General features: G+C 40.0%; 1 protein-coding gene across 1 annotated transcript in view; it reads right to left on the reverse strand.

Moving 5' to 3' along the window:
- The window catches only part of lnx1 (ligand of numb-protein X 1), a 282952-nt gene that overhangs the window by 181478 nt on the left and 82925 nt on the right, over nt 1-18549 (reverse strand). The gene's annotated exons all lie outside the window — the stretch shown is intronic.

Below are 18549 nucleotides of genomic sequence, written 5' to 3' on the forward strand. Positions count from 1 at the left end.
CAAGGGTAAGTCCATAAACTATGAGAAGCATCTGCAAACCTAAACAAAATTAAGATTTAACAATTTAATAAAATTCTCAAAATTATTACTGTAGTATGATGAACAAAGATACATGAAAACTGGTTAGATGTAAACTCCATAGAAAATGTCGAGATAGGCTTTTTCTTAATGTAAATTATAAATCCACATAATCTAGTGTATGGGAGTTGTGGTTTCTTGAAGCCTACAGGGCCCTGTGTTGAAATGGCCAAAGCTTATGCATCTTGCTATTTGTTTTATGACCTTGTTTCATTTTAATTTTTTTCAAAGACTGCTTCGATTTATTTTAACAGGTCCTTCATAACTAGGGATTTTGAAGCAAGTAAAATTCCATATCCATTCCAGTTCTCAGTGACTTTATCATTAAATGGCAACATAGTTCCAGCTTCCCCAGCCAGGCACCTTCTGTTGCCACATGTTGGCCAAAAGGTGTTTAAGCCCCTTTCCAGCCTTCAATAATGTCCGTCTTTCTGTCATTCTTTCTCTGTTCCCCTAGAATATAAAAGGCTGGTAGACCCAAATCTGTGTTGTCTGCACCCTGGGGGTGGGGGCCTATCCGCCACCCTCTCTCGCCCTGCTGCCCTTGGAAGCTTCACTTCTAATGATAGGGTCTATCAACTTCTCCTAGACTCTGTCTTCCCACAGTGGCATGCTGAGCTGGATTCTCACTGTTAACATCTGTTTGCTATTCTAGTGCAAATACTGTAATTGCTTCCTTGCACAAATCATCTAAAGCTCAACAGTGGGTAACACTTCTTTAGTTTTCATCTTTTCTGACAGTAAAAACACAGTAGGGGAAACCAAAGTGATTCATATTTTGAGCAACAGCAATCACAATATGATCAAGTATGAAATATGCATCCATACTTGTATTTTCAAGCCTGCAGAGAGCTTATCCTATCAGTAACAGGCACAAGACAGCGAGCTATCCTGCATAGGTCAGCATGCAATCACAGATCAGTGTGTGCCACATATACAGTAATACAAGCCTTTAACATGAAATCTGTGCATTTTCTTTGTTTAAGCTAAAATTGTGTAATTTGACAAAAATACATATTGTATTTGTAAATTACTGTATATTTTATCTCAATCTTGCATTATCTGCATATATTAAAGTATAAATGTTTAGGTTAACATAAAGGGTTAATCAAATGAGACCCTGAAATCCATAAACTGGCTCAAAATTACTAAAATAGTTATGCTTTGCTGATGGTGGCACATCATATTTCTTCCTTGCTAACTTTGAACATACTAAAGGAATTTCATGGGGCTTATGTGCCACGTGCATCTGGTAACAAACACTCTGGTTCACACATATAGAACAGAAAATATACATAGCAGCTGCTAATAAAAAGAAATTTAAATCTATAAAAAATGAAAATCAAAGAGTTTTAAAAGTCAGATGGCAAACCCATTTAGCAAGTATAAGCTATGAGTTTTTAGGCTTTTCGTACTATTATAATCCACAGCTATTAACACAGTTCAGTTCTTCTCAAGAGTGACCCTTAAGCAAAGCCATGCTCGAAAAGCAGGGTTTTACGGATTTTGGCTTCTCAACTGAAAATCAGCATAAGGCACTTAATGTGAAATATGTGTTAGACCCTTCTGTGGCCTCTTGTGACGTGACCTTTAAGAATGTGTTTGTGATTCAAGACTGGGTCATTAAAGAAAAAAAAAAAAGCATCTATCCATCTGTTCATTTATTTTTGAACCTGCTCAGTTCCATATACAGAGTGCCAACATGAGTAAACGTTACAGTTGCAGGCATCGTAACTTTTACTATAAATAATTTATGCTGTATGTGTAAAGATATATGTATATATACTATGGACACCAGGGGGCACTCCAGCTCCCCAAACACCCAACACAAACAGGCACACAAGGTAACAAGGTAAAAACACAAAGACTCTTTTATTGTGGGAAACTCTTAGAATCAAGTGTTTCCCACCACCACAGCCACGAGTATAATGCAATAAGCACAATAAAGCAACTCTTTGTCGTCCTTTCTCTCTCATGGTCATTCTTTCGCTGCCTCTTCCACTCTTCCTCGCAAACTTTGTCCACCTTCCACCCGACTCTGGTTTGTCTATGTAGGCAGGCAGCTCCTTTTATCTAATCACTGGGAGTGCTTCCAGTGACATGATACTGCAGCGTTGAAGCACTTCCAGGTGAGGCTGGAGTCCTTATGGAGTACGGACTCCCAAATCCCACAGTTCCCCATGGTGTCCCCCTAATAATAATAATAATAATAATAATTATTTGCATTTATATAGCGCTTTTCTCACTACTCAAAGCGCTCAGCAATTGCAGGTTAAGGGCCTTGCTGAAGGGCCCACCAGAGCAGAGTCCCTTTTTGGCATTTATGGGATTTGAACCAGTAACCTTCCAATTGTCAGTGCAGAGCTCTAGCCCCAGAGCCACCACTCCGCCTGGGACACTCAGCCCTAGGGACCCAAAAGGGCTGTCCCCTGGGACTAATATACCCGGCATGCCTTGTGGACACCCATGGGCCTGGGCTTGCTTCCAACTAGCATCCTGGGGGAGACAAAACCCTGTGTAAGCTTTTTCCTCTGGTTCTTCCACCCTGAGGGCATCCTGGCAAGGTAAGGACACGGACTGTCCCTCACAATACATACCGTAAATATACATATATTCACTACTGGTCAAAAGTTTTAGAACATCTCAGTTTTTTTCAGTTTTTCTAAAATGGTGAAAAGGTAAGCAGTAAACTGCCAGAAGTTTCAATTTAAAGTTTAGGTTAGCAAAAACTGAAAAAAGGGGACATTTTGGAATATTACAAATGAGCCTTCTTCGGGGAACAGCTAATAGTTTACAACCTAGAGATGTTTTGCAGCAAATTAAAGTAAATTTGCACAGGTGACTGAACTTCTGTTGATTACTTAAAACCCTCTGTCTGTCTTAAAGTAGAGCTTGAACAGAGTATGTCACTACACCCTCTGAAGTACTGCTTGGACAATATTACACTGTAAAAAGTTGTAAATTGGCAAGAAAACTGCAATTAACAAATTAAATGAGACAGAGGATTATTACCATTAGAAGAGTAGGACTTTCATTTAGAGAAATTGCAAAAAAATCAAAATGTTGTCCTACACTATCCAATGGCAACTGGAAACTGGATGAAACTCTGATAGAAGAGATCTGGCAGACGCAAAGTCACAACCTAATCAGAAGACAAGTTTCTGAGGGTCACCAGCTTGCAAAATAGTTTGCAAAATAGATTCCTCTTCACAGAAGAAACTGAGACTTGCTTTTTTCATCCACTGTTAAGCTGTGCTTAAAGCTGTAGTGCAGAGATTTATTTAAGTTCTCTCTTTTTTGAGTAATGGAATTAAATATGTTTTCATGGTATTATCTTTTCTAGACCACACATAGTTTTCTTTTTTCAAACTCTTTTTGGCTCAGTAACCTCCTTTTTTTATTAAAAAAAACCCTTCACCTCCTGCCTTTAGGCATGTTTTTCGTTATACTCATTTATTACAGCTTGCATCTGTTCCTTTCAGAATATGGTAAAGCCTCCAGAAAATCCAATGTGTATTAAAACAATATTAAAGATAGATAGATAGATAGATAGATAGATAGATAGATAGATAGATAGATAGATAGATAGATAGATAGATAGATAGATAGAAAAGCCAGTACATAACTACATAGAAGTGAAAGATAGATTTCTTGCACATGGTATCATTGTCTGTTAAGATGTCTGCTAGATCAGCTCAGCACCATTCAACACACAGGGCCATCTTGGCTGAGGAGTGACTTAATAAACAGTCTAATGGCTGATGGTAGAAATGACCTCACATGGCGTATCAGTCTGTCGCTAAATTTCTTCCTCAGTTTAGCCAAAACCTCATACAGGAGTGAAAGGCATTGTCCAGAATAGTAAGCAGTTTCCCGACTGGCCACTGTTCTACCAATCCTCCAGTGAGTCCACCCTGACCCCTAAGATTGAGCCAGCCTTTTAATCAGTTTGTTCCACCTGTATGCATTACCTGTATAGAAAAATACACCTGTAGACAACATGTCAAAGTGGCCTGTATACACTAAATGACCTCAGCCTAGAGATTAGAGTATCCATCCATCCATCCATCTTCCAACCCGCTGAATCCGAACACAGGGTCACAGGGGTCTGCTGGAGCCAATCCCAGCCAACACAGGGCACAAGGCAGGAACCAATCCCGGGAAGGGTGCCAACCCACCACAGGACACACACAAACACACCCACACACCAAGGCCAATTTAGAATCGCCAATCCACCTAACCTGCATGTCTTTGGACTGTGGGAGGAAACCGGAGCGCCCAGAGAAAACCCACGCAGACACGGGGAGAACATGCAAACTCCACGCAGGGAGGACCCAGGAAGCGAACCCAGGTCCCCAGGTCTCCCAACTGCGAGGCAGCAGTGCTACCCACTGCGCCACCGTGCCGCCCAGATTAGAGTATACAGATACAAATTCCGTTTTGGTTCTCAACTCAAGTCTGTCATTCAGATGCATCCAGAGCTATTTATATGTCCTCACCACCTCCATATCTTCACCATCAATAACAATTGGGGACAGAGGGAGCTTCACACTCCTGAAGTCTACACTTATCCGTTGCTTTACTGATGTTGAGGTGCAGGTGGTTCAATTTGCACCATTCAAAAGTCCTTTACTAGTGTCTTGCATTCATTCTGCTCACCACTGATACGCCGAACTATGGCTGTGTCATCACAAACTTTCTGCTGAGAACTAAAATATGAAAGACTCACTGAATGAACAAAGTCAGTTGAAATGCAACAGTGGGTACACAACATAGTTTCAGGTAACCACATGACAACAGAGACACTGAATGTGACAGGCATGTACAAAAATGTATTGGATGGTGGGGCCTGATAGTCTCGTCATTTATTTAAGTAAAGCAGTGCTGTAAGTAGTCCATTATATCCTTCGTTTTACAGTTTTATGTTACAAGTGTCAGACTGGTGGCACTTCAGAGCTTCCTGAGGCTTCACTGGAATTGTAATTTCTTTAAGAAATTAGAGGAATACATGATGTTGAATGGATGAGATGAGAAGAGCAGATAGTAAAATTGGGGAAAGCATCCACTTCTAGTGCCTACTGGCACAATGCAAGGCGCAATAGCCATAGGGTGTCAAAATAGATTAGTAGCCTGAAAACTAGTAAAGGGTAACACAGAAAATTGTGTAAAGAGGGCAGTCATCTGGAAGCAAGAAGGGGGACAAATGCAATAACAAAACAGCAAGGAAGATACAATAGTCAGAAAACGTTATAAATTTATTTTGGCTGTTTTTGGGTGATTTTCCTAATTTTTGTTTCTTTCATATTTTATTACATTTATGTTTTGCTCTTTTTCTTTCTATTGAGATTATGTCATACTTTCCATTTTCATGGAAAGATTTTTTTGCTGCACCTAAAATTTAATCCAAATACAGGAAAAACAAATTATTTGCAAGAAGGATTATTTTGCTTAACTGGATGAATCACAAGGCACCTTATATAATTCACTGGGAAAGCAGTTTTCTATATTATATTAAATTGGAAAATTCTTTGCAAGAACTCTTGTTCTTGAAATGTTCTAAAGTAAATATGCTGGGCCTTTGCTCTGTATTTTTATTTAATTTGAACCATTTTGTGTTTGGTGAGGGTTGAAAGCTGTTTTATGGATTGCTTTTGAAGCATACTATTGTACATTGTATTGTTTGTTTTTTCCATTTATTTGAGTTGTTTTTTATTATAATGTTTAGTTTCCCTGTAAAAGGAATTATTAAAAAAAAACAAATGCTTAGCCAATAAACAGAATCAAGGATCAAAATTTAAAAAAAAAAACACAGCAAGAGAAAAAGAATTTGAAGTTCAGAAACAAAGAAAGAAGAAGAACCCATGAAAATTGTGTAAATTACTAAGTGAGCCAAGAAACAATTCCAGGAGCCCTACCTCATGTAGGATTTCACCATGTAACTCACAAAAAGAGGGTGAGAAGCAGGTGAAGACGTACTACATTAGGGAGGAGTGGTGGTACTGGCAGTGACCAAAGGGGTGGTATGATAAACAGCAGCTGTACAGCACACAGATGTTATGGTGGTCTTAATGGTACACAGAGGAAAAACTCTTTGTTGCTCGTCTGGACAGTGTCATTTTATACTCAGACCTTTGAAAGTCCTTCAGTTGCTTTTAACAGCCAAGAAAGACCTAGGGGGCATTAGGAAAATGTGTGTGTGTGTGTGGGGGGGGTCTCAAGAAAACCTAAAGTGATGGCATTTTTCTCATACATTACTCACAATGCTTCAAACCATTCTTAAGCCCCCCCTACTCCAATTTGTATTTTTATTCTTGCTATTTCAATAACATAAGTTAATTTGATGGTACAGTGGTTAGAGCTTCTCCCTCACTGAAATTCATCTTCTTGTGTTTGAGGTCCATACCTGGTCACTATCTGTGTGAAGTATGAATGTTCCTTTTGAGTCTATGTGAGGTTTACACAGGCCATTATCAATACACTTTGCACCAGAAAGACTTGTTCGTGTGATTAACTGGTGATTATGGACTGGACATTGTGTGCTCAAGTCATGATATGAGGCCACTCCACGGCTAGTTCCTGCCTTGCACCCACTGCTGCTGGGATTGGTTTATGTTTCATGCCATGACCCTGAACTGAACTAAGCAGATTTGACAGTGTGTTATGCTATGTTGTCATCAGTTTGTATTTGCACACCTGTTTTCAGTTTATGACTCTGGGGGCCCTCCTGTGGGTGAGTAATTGATTGTTCAAGCCTGTTCAGCTTTTAGACTAAAAAGGAAGGGACCACAGGCAGGAGAGGGATGACATGGCCACTAGATCCATTCACGGCACAACTCCTCAAATCTGGAGAACAATGTAGCTCTGTTATAATGCACCAAAGCTGGAGGAATTGAGAAGGACAATAATACAATAAAGACTGATTAAGTGACAAAAGCCATTGAGGAGGAGAAAGCAGTTAATCAGTAAAGTGGAATAATCTGTCACTGCCCTACTGTATATACATTAGTAGACTAGATGTTTAAAAGCATTTATTGCTAAAAACAGGTTTTGAAATTGTAAATGTGTATCATATATCTTTGAAAATACTTACTTTAAACAAACCCAGGTTTTTAAAAAATATTTTAGACATATGTTAATTTAATTTATCAAGACAGCAAATCTAATTATTCTCTGTCAGGCAGTATTTCATTACTTCAGTTCAATGTTTTTAAAGAAAGATTCTGGGTAGCTGCTACTTTAAGCATTCCGATATTTCAAATACCACGATGTTAGCCTATCAATTTCAAAGTAATGTACATTTCAAGAAAAATGATGCTATGTTTATTTAACTTTTTTTTTCTTAATCTACGCAAAGAGGTTTCAAGGTCTAAAATCTGGCTTTGTCCCAGAAGATTAACATGTGCACTCTTTTCTGCGTAAGCTCCTTGAGATTGAAGCCATCAGGCCATGTGCTTTTGTTTAAGGCACCAGTATTTAAAGCAACAACAGGTTATTTTAACTAGAACAAATCCAAAAGAAGTATGCCACAGTGACCTCTTTCTTGTGTATTTATTTTTCCTATCAGCTGCACAACATGATTCTTCAATGATGCACAGGTCAGATAAGACAACAGGGGCATTACTTTGAAAATATCTGTGTCCTACTTACTGAGTGGTGAGTGAATTCAGCATACATACAATATACAGTGAATGAGTCATATATACTATATAGAGTGAACAAAGAATATACAATATACAGTGTAGAGTGAACAGAACATACAGTATATACTGTATAGGGCATGGGCTTTGAAAATAGACAAATGGTGCAAAAAATAAACAATGAAATTTCTCCTAAATACTGTATCACAATATTATTATAATATTATTGCTATTATTGTTATTAGTATTAGTAGTAGCAGTACAATTCATTTTAAGTAATTCTTTCAACCACACCTCTGCTTGGAAGCACAGTGTTTGTTAGTACTACTATTATTATGCCAGTTGAAGGAATTTTATAAAGCACACATACATTTATTAAACCCTTACGCTATTATTATTATTATTACTGTGAGACCATTATACATAACCTGACATTCTCAAATCTGCTAAATCCAGTTCAGGATTATGGTCTATCCTCACGGCAGCAGTCATGAAGCAGAAGACAACCCTGGGTATTATTATTATTACTATTATGACCATCAAAGGCTGGCAAATTAAGACGTGCCGCACTAGGGAGGAGTGGTAAAGCTGTGACCAAAGGTGTGGTATGATAAACAGCAGCTGTGCTGCAACATATAGATGTATGGTGGTCTTAGCAGGGCTGTCTTGTTCCTGTTTAGTACTTAGTTCTACTGAGGTAGGCTCTGGCTTTTATTATCCTGATCTGATTTGATAATGAACAGATAAAATGTACCAATTTTGATTAGTGGTGTTATTATTATTATTGGCTATTATGGTGGTACTGTGATTAGCACTGCTGGCTCACAACTATAGAAGCCTGGGATTGAATTTAAGCTTGATCACCATCGTTGTAAAGTTTGCTCATTCTCCTATGTCTAGTTTTTCCTCAAGGCAATGCAATTTTCTTCCTAAAGTCTCCAGCAAATATATTTGGTAATTAGCGTGTCACTGTGATTTAGGCTTTAATAGGTTATTCAGACATGTATATGATTTTTGCTTTTTTTATATATTAAGTCATAGATCTAACTTGCATTTACAAATGCATAAAAGTATTTTATCTTCTACTGGGAAAATGAAACATATGAGCTGCAGAACAAGGTATTTTTGAACTGAGGGAAAGTACAAAACAAGGTTAGATCTGAAGGCCAAGCCAATAAGTCATTTTTCCTAAGCTACCACATGATGAATAAATATCTGCTTCTATTTCTCAGCAGTAATCATTCCCTCCATTTTGATCACATACCCTACACAACTGCCTGAAGTATAACCCCAGACCATGACACAACTGCCACTGTGCTTCACATGTCTTTGCGAATGAAATATTTCAAATTTGGCCTCATTGCTCCTTAAGACGTTATGCCACTGGTTGTCCCTCTATTTTCAAGTCTTTTGAATACTGCAGTCTCTTCTGCTTGTTGCCTTCCCACAAAAATGGTTTCTTAGCTGCAATACACCCGACAAGATACATTATTTTAAGAAGGCTGATGGTTGAAGTGTGTAATTTGGTTCCAAATCACTTTGTCAGATACTGATCAAACATTTCACTGAAGTTCCTTCTGTGCCTTATAGTCAGGATCTTTAAATTCTGTTGCTCAGAAGCAGACAGCTTTTTGGCTATCTAACTGTACTTCTGTCTTCAAAATCTGGAAAAGCACATTCAAAGAATCCAGTTTTGTGTGCTGCTGCTTGCTGGCTACAGCCTTGAAAATCCAAAACTGTGATTTTATATTTTATAAAGTGGTGTCAGTTTATCCAATTCCAATCCTCTCCTTTTGGCACCCCATTGACAATGTGGTCACCATTCAATACAGCCATTAATTTGTTAATTCCCAGCATAAGCACTCCTGATTCAGCTAATCACTTCTTTATTAATTTGAATTAGGTGTGCTGTTGTTGGAATTTAACAGATACATGGAACGACTGGGAGGCAAAGCTGTGCTGTTCTAGCCATCCCATAAGATATCAGTAAGCCTTTGAAAAAACACAAGAAATTCTTATTTCATTTTATTGCATCAGTTTATACTGCTATTTACTGTAACTTCTTAATAGTGTTATTTGAGTTATTTAACACTTAGTATAGTAATACACTGTATGTATATATATATATATATATATATATATATATATATATATATATATATATATATATATATATATATATATATATATATATATATATTATATATATATATATATATATATATATATATATATATATATATATACAGTGGAACCTCTAGATACGAGTTTAATTCGTTCCAGCACTGAGCTTGTATAGCGAATTTCTCGTATCTAGAACAAACTTCCCCATTGAAAATAATGGAAATCCAGTTAATCCGTTCTGCACCCCAAATATATTAACATAAAAATCAATTTTCCTAACAAATAACACTGATAAATTATATATATTGTAGTCTACCTTTAATAAATAACACTGGTAAATAATATAACTGATTATTAAAAGAATCAAAACAGGTGTCCAAAGTGCAGTAGAGCATTCAATAAATCTTTAAATAAATAATCCTTAAAACAGTTGTGAAGTGGAGGTTTAAAATACACAAGAATAACAATCCTTTAACACGAGGTTAAAACGTCAAAAGGATGCTGTCTTTAAAAAACAGATGACAATCTCCGGTGCTTCTTCTCTGTTAGCGTCTCACCTGCGGGCTCTGCAACAGGCGAGACACTCTTAATGCAGCTGACCTTCTCTACACCGTCCTGCTTCAGCTGTTTGGCTCGCCTGTTCAGCTCACTGTTCAGCTACACGCGAGCCTGCACTCACTCGCCTGCCTGCCTGCGTGCGCGCGCTCTCGCTCTCTCTCTCTCTCTCTCTCTCCTCTCTTTTCTTTTACTTTTTCTCCCCCTTAACCGGCTCGCGCTTCTCTATATATGCGGGGAGGACATGGCAGCTGCTGCCCATCAGCCACAGGAACAATCATGGATGTGGGCAGTTTCCCACCTGTGCACTTAAGTGAGAAACGCAGACACCGCAGATCGCGGCTCGCAACTGCTACCACGCCCCCTTGCTAAGCCGCGAGCTATACCCACAGCCTGGCTCGTGGCTCGTTACGCGAGCCAATGCTCGTATTTAGATCTGAATTTTTCGCTCATACTTTCCTCGTATTTTGAATTTCTCGTATACAGAGGTGATCGTATCTCGAGGTTCCACTGTATATATATATATATATATATATATATATATATATATATGAGAGAGAGAGAGAGAGAGAGAAACCCAGCCACAGGGGATGCATAAACCAATGTGTTTTTTCATGCCAGTCCCAAGCCCGGATAAATGGGGAGGGTTACGTCAGGAAGGGCATCCGGTGTAAAATTTTGCCAAATCAACATGCGGACAACAATACAAATTTCCATACCGGATCGGTTGAGCCCCGGGTTAACAACGACTGCCACCAGTACGGTTAGTCAACAGGGTGCTGGTGGAAATTGGGCTACTGTTGGCAAAAGAAGAAGAAGAAGGGTGGGAGACGTGTCCAGAGGCAGGAGGGAAGTAAAGAGAGTGTAACTGAGGGTAGGAACTTTGAATGTTGGCAGTATGACTGGTAAGGGGAGAGAGTTAGCTGATATGATGGAGAGAAGGAAGGTTGATATATTGTGCGTGCAAGAGACTAAATGGAAGGAGAGTAAGGCCAGGTGGATCGAAGGTGGATTCAAATTGTTCTATCATGGTGTGGATAGAATGAGAAACGGAGTAGGGGTTATTCTGAAGGAACAGTATGTCAAGAGTGTTCTGGAGGTGAAAAGAGTGTCAGACAGAGTAATGATTATGAAGCTGGAAATTGAAGGTGTGATGATGAATGTTGTTAGTGCACATGCCCCGCAAGTTGGGTGTGCAATGGATGAGAAAGAAGATTTTTTGAGTGAGTTGGATGAAGTGATGAACAGTATACCCGAGGGAAAGAAAGTGGTGATTGGAGCGAATTTCAAAGGACATGTTGGTGAAGGGAACAGAGGAGACGAGGAGGTGATGGGTAGGTATGGTGTCAAGGAGAGGAATGAAGGTCAGAGGATAGTGGATTTTGCCAAAAGGATGGACATGGCTGTGGTGAATACATATTTTAAGAAGAGTGAGGAACATAGGGTGACGTACAAGAGTGGAGGAAGATGCACACAGGTAGATTACACCCTATGCAGAAGAGTCAATCTGAAGGAGATTGAAGACTGCAAAGTAGTGGCAGGGGAAAGTGTAGTTAAGCAGCATAGGATTGTGGTCTGTAGGATGACGTTGAAGATCAAGAAAAGGAAGAGAGTGAGGGCAGAGCCAAGAATCAAATGGTGGAAGCTGAAAAAGGAAGACTGCAAGGTTGAGTTTAGGGAGAAGGTGAGACAGACACTGGGTGGTAGTGAAGAATTACCAGACAGTTGGGAAACTACAGCAGATGTAGTAAGGGTGACAGCAAGAAGGGTGCTTGGTGTGACATCTGGACAGAGGAAGGAAGAAAAGGAAACCTGGTGGTGGAATGGGGAAGTACAGCAGAGTGTACAGAGGAAGAGGATGGCAAAGAAGAAGTGTGATAATCAGAGAGATGCAGAAAGTAGACAAGAGTAAAAGGAGATAAGGCACAAGGTGAAGAGAGAGGTGGCGAAGGCTAAAGAAAAAGCATATGATGAGTTGTATGAGAGTTTGGACACTAAAGAGGGAGAAAAGGACCTGTACCGATTGGCTAGACAGAGGGACCGAGCTGGGAAAGATGTGCAGTAGGTTAGGGTAATAAAGGATAAAGATGGAAACGTACTCACAAGCGAGGAGAGTGTGTTGAGCAGATGGAAAGAGTACTTTGAGAGGCTTATGAATGAAGAGAACGAGACAGAGAAGAGGTTGGATGATGTGAAGATAGTGAATCAGGAAGTGCAACGGATTAGCAAGGAGGAAGTAAGGACAGCTATGAAGGGGATGAAGAATGGAAAAGCCGTTGGTCCAGATGACATACCTGTGGAAGCATGGAGGTGTTTAGGAGAGATGGCAGTGGAATTTTTAACCAGATTGTTTAATGGAATCTTGGAAAGTGAGAGGATGACTGAGGAGTGGAGAAGAAGTGTACTGCTGTCAATATTTAAGAATAAGGGGGATGTGCAGGACTGTAGTAACTACAGGGGGATAAAATTGATGAGCTACGGCATGAAGTTATGGGAAAGAGTAGTGGAAGCTAGGCTAAGAAGTGAGGTGATGATTAGTGAGCAGCAGTATGGTTTCATGCCGAGAAAGAGCACTACAGATGCAATGTTTGCTCTGAGGGTGTTGATAGAGAAGTATAGAGAAGGCCAGAAGGAGTTGCATTGCGTCTTTGTGGACCTGGAGAAAGCATATGACAGGGTGCCTCGAGAAGAGTTGTGGTAGTGTATGAGGAAGTCGGGAGTGGCAGAGAAGTATATAAGAGTTGTACAGGATATGTACAAGGGAAGTTTGACTGTGGTGAGGTCTGTGGTAGGAGTGACGGATGCATTCAAGGTGGAGGTGGGATTACATCAGGGATCGGCTCTGGGCCCTTTCTTATTTGCAATGGTGATAGACAGGCTGAGATTAGAAAGGAGTCCCCGTGGACTATGATGTTTGCTGATGACATTGTGATCTGTAGCGAGAGTAAGGAGCAGGTTGAGGAGACCCTGGAGAGGTGGAGATATGTTCTAGAGAGGAAAGGAATGAAGGTCAGTAGGAATAAGACAGAATACATGTGTGTAAATGAGAGGGAGGTCAGTGGAATGGTGAGGATGCAAGGAGTACAGTTGGCGAAGGTGGATGAGTTTAAATACTTGGGATCAACAGAACAGAGTAATGGGGATTGTGGAAGAGAGGTGAAAAAGAGAGTGCAGGCAGGGTGGAATGGGTGGAGAAGAGTGTCAGGAGTGATTTGTGATAGATGGATATCAGCAAGAGTGAAAGGGAAGGTCTACAGGACGGTAGTGAGACCAGCTATGTTATATGAGTTGGAGACGGTGGCACTGACCGGAAAGCAGGAGACAGAGCTGGAGGTGGCAGAGTTAAAGATGCTAAGATTTACACTGGGTGTGACGAGGATGGACAGGATTAGAAATGAGTACATTAGAGGGTCAGCTCAGATTGGACAGTTGGGAGACAAAGTCAGAGAGGCGAGATTGCGTTGGTTTGGACATGTGCAGAGAAGAGATGCTGGGTATATTGGGAGAAGGATGCTAAGGATAGAGCTGCCAGGCAAGAGAAAAAGAGGAAGGCCTAAGAGAAGGTTTATGGATGTGGTGAGAGAGGACATGCAGGTGATGGGTGTAACAGAACAAGATGCAGAGGACAGAAAGATATGGAAGAAGATGATCCGCTGTGGTGACCCCTAACGGGAGCAGCCAGAAGAAGAAGAAGAAAGAGAGAGAGAGAGAGAGAGAGAAACTGCTTTGTTAATCCAATTAGGATGAATATATTATTATTATTAGTATAAAGTTATTTAAAAAAAACTATTTTACTGCCTAAGAATTCATGTGCGCTACTTTTATTACTTTGTTTTAGCCATGCTTGATTTGAAATCATCCAACAAATTAAATTACTTTTGCGCATTGAACTGAAATGAGGGGAAGTTGCTCCCTGCTGCTCAGCTCTACAGAGGCACATTTTTCTAAAAGGCAGGGATAGGACATGAGAAAGCAAGCAAAAGCTAATTAGGTTTCTTATGGCCTCCCGTATTAAGCAGATCAAAAGGGAGAATGTCTTACCTTATCTTATCCAGTATATCCACTTAAAGCACTACCACAGAGGAGTCCACTTCCAACAGCAACTTATTTTGCTGGAGTTTGCACATTTTCTTAATCCAAGTTTAGAATGTACACCTATTATACATGTGATTTCAATAACCTTTTTTGTAAATGAGTGTACTTTGAAAATTATTTATGGTATCAATACTTTACTGTCATGTTTGAATAATTCTTGCAATTATTTTCTCTTACCTAATACTTCTTCTTTGACCAAGAGCAACTCTCACAGGAGTACACAGATCCAACTAACAGGCTGGAATGATCATGTACAGTAGGCCCTTCAGACAGGTGACTTGACTATACAGTCTGTAATCTTCATAGGTAATCCCATGTTTCCATAATACCCCCAATCCATGTCAAAACACTCCACTGCTTGATTTTCTTTAAGACTCTAAATTTTCAAACACCCACTGTTGCTGGTTTATTTTCAACCGATTTTTGAGAATTTCTGTTAATTTGAATTTTTTGTTTAATCAGATGGTTTACTTTTTTTACAGTAAGTCTCTGATACTAGGAATTTATATCAGAGGGTCTTTTAAATCTCCAGGAAGTGCAGACAGACATGATTTAAAATAATTTTCTAATCAAAAGAAATCATTTCAGTATTATTTTTTTCTTTTCTCTTTCATGTTTCCACCTAATTTACTTGATTGTTAAAGTTTAGCACACTACTGTTATTATCCAAAGTAGCAGAAACTGAACAATGAGCAGATACAAATGTAATTAACAGTGCCTCCTGCAGAGGGATCATCATTTCTCAGCTGTGAAGCATAAACAAAACTTGTTGCATGAAAAAAACATCACATCACAAAGATCAGTGATTTTTGTTGAAAATACAGTATATTTTAAGTAAGGGTAAAAACTAAATTTCTAATACCTTATAGTATTTTACTGTTTGTCTGAAACATATAAGACAGTATAACATTCTCAAATTGTTAAATCCTGCTCTGCATCACCGGTTGTCAGTGCTTATTCAAACAGCACTCGGTGAAAGGCTGGAAACAGCCCTGGACAGGACGCCTGTTCTTCACAGGTTTGTCTCAAGTGCCAATACACACTTGTACTTACTAGAATGTACTTGCCCATTCTAGAATTGTGTGTTAGCTTTATACACATCTTATATTACTGTATAAACATTAGAACTTAACAAAACTTTTGACGCGTATAGGCCATTCAGTTCAACAAAGCTCACTTGTCCTATCCAATAAATTCTTCCAAAAACACATCAAGTCGAGTTTTGAAAGTCCCTAAAGTCCTACTGTCTACCAGACTACTTGGTAGCTTATTCCAAGTGTCTATGGTTCTTTGTGTAAAGAAAAATCTCATAATATTTGTGCAAATTTTACCTTAATAAGATTCTAACTGTGTCTTGATGAACTCATTTTAAAATAACAGTCTCAATCCACTATACTAATTCCCTTCATAATTTTAAACACTTCAGTCATGACTCCTCTTTTGCTTAAATTGTAAAGGTTCAGCTCTTTTAATCTTTCCTCATAATTCATCCCATGTAGCCCTGGAACAAACCTAGTCGCTCTTCTCTGGACCTTTTCTAGTGCTGCTATGTCCTTTTTGTAGCCTGGAGACCAGAGCAGCACACAGTACTTCAGATGAGGTCTCACCAGTGCATTATAAAGCTTGAGCATAACCTCCTTGGGCTTGTACTCTACACATCTATCTATATATATAAAAGACCAAGTCGCACGACCATGGGGTACACACGCATGCACGCACGCACGACAGAGCCCCGCCAGCCAACTCTAACCCTCCTCCTGTGTCCACCCTCGCTCTCGAGGCATGAGCAGGCAGTGTGCATGGTGTACGCACGACAGAGCCCCGCCTGCCAACTCTAAGGCCATGGGGTACGCACAACAGAGCCCCGCCCGCCAACTTTAACCCTCCTCCCATGTCCACCCTCGCTCTTGAGGCATTCGCACTGCCTGCTCATGTGCCCGCCTCCAACTCCTCACCAAACACATCCTGAGTTGCTTTCGTTTGTGCTACAATCCACATGCACCTGTGAGCCACGTTGACTGTTCAATTTCCAAACACATCCTGAGTCGCTTTGGCCTGTGCTACAGTCCACATGCACCTCTGAGCTACGTTGACTGTTCATTTTCTTAACATGGCCACCGCTTCACATGTATTTCATGGAAACAACTCTTCTTTCAATGTTACACAAATTCCTGCATCAGGTAACTGTTTGTTTCTATCAGTCGGATATTTCTGGAAAAATGTCATCGACGAAACTGTTGCTCTCGAACTTCGCAACATGACTGTAACCTTTGTTTGCCAACATTGGGATAACTTCGGCGACGTGCTGTCCGTTGTTTGTAGTCACGAAAGCATAGTCATACAGTCTGCTCAACAATACGCTGACTACATGAATACTTCCGGAGTTTATGGTGGTGAGGCAGAAATTGTGGCGATGTCCCAGATACTTTCACCTACTATCACCATTCACTTCCGAGAACGTCCTCATGCCTCTCCTCGAGTTTACAATCCGGGCCAACGTCTCTCCATATCTCTGCTCTTTAGTGGTCGTTTGGATCATGGGCATTACGAAGTTCTCTTGCCTCTCACAAACACATGTGCTGAACTTCTGGTGCCATCTATTGACAATGTCGGTATGTGCACACAAAATACACACCCACGTGATCTCCACACTGATGTGACGTCACCTTCCCACTGTCCTCTTACTGAAAAACATTTACAAACACATTTCACACCAGAATTTCAATGCAATGTTTGCTCCAAAACCTTCACACTCCAGAAATATCTCAACGCACATTTAAAAACACACTCCACTGAACAAACGCATTCCACACAGGACTTTCAATGCACCATTTGTTCCAAAACCTTTCGACTGCAGAGATATCTCAACGCACATTTAAAAACACACTCCACTGAATGAATGATGCAATGTGAACATTGCCAGCAATGCTTCAAAACACCTCGCACTCTCATGAAGCACTTACAAACTCATTCCACTCACACCTTCAATTGCACAATTTGTAACGAGGACTTCACGGCTTAGATGCATCTCCTCAACCATGTGCAAATCCATTCAACACAAACATTTGTATGCAACATTTGCGACAAACAGTTTCATGCACACAGATATCTTACTAACCATTTCAAAACACATTCCCTGACGAAATCCTTTAAGTGTTAACACTGCACTAAATCGTTCGAAACATCATTTCTTCACAACAAACATACAAAAACACATTCCCATGACACATTCTTTGAATGTATACATTGCAAAAGCTCTTTCAGAAACACATCTTCTTGCAAACCACATGCACAGTCATCGCATTCAATTTTCCGCTGCTTTTCAAGAAGATACCGCCATTCCCGTCCAAGAACATAACATTGGCCTACCAACCGCACTATGTACTTCTTGTAATGCTCTTCATTGGCCATCAGAGGTCAACAAATCCGGACATTACACTAAGTGTTGTCATACCGGCAAGGTGTCTTTGCCACCACTATACAGACTTTCCTTGACGGTAGGTATGTTAGTGCTCCTGAGGGTATGTGGCATTTGAACGAGTACAGTCTTTCAGAAAAATCTCACATTATTACACGATTACCAGTTCATTTGCCAGAACAACAAGTCATCTTCTTTCATGAGGGTCACGAAGAACAAGCGCTACAAAGACAAGCCAACAAAAACACTATGCTCTTAGCATGGTTTGAACTCAACAAGACAGATCCCGAAGCTGTGGAGTTACATTACACTGATGTTCCCCAACATTACACATTCCAACAGTCCTCTGGAAAATGGAAAAAGAGAATTAGAGGTGGCACAAAAGTGATCGGTAGAATGCCTGTTGTTGGCATTAACGACACCGAACGTTATTACCTCAGACTTCTCCTTACCCGTTCTGTAGGCGTCACAAGTTTCCACCATTTACGAACAGTCAACGGCGTCGAATGTAACACTTTCAAAGAAGTGTGCCAACAATTAGGTCTTCTTAAAGACGACAAGATATGGCATGATACTCTTACAGAAGCATCCCAGATACGAATCCCACCATTCTTGCAACAACTTTTGATTTTCGTCTGTGTC

This window comes from Erpetoichthys calabaricus, chromosome 5, assembly GCF_900747795.2.
Source record: "Erpetoichthys calabaricus chromosome 5, fErpCal1.3, whole genome shotgun sequence".
Classification (NCBI taxonomy): Eukaryota; Metazoa; Chordata; class Cladistia; order Polypteriformes; family Polypteridae; genus Erpetoichthys; species Erpetoichthys calabaricus.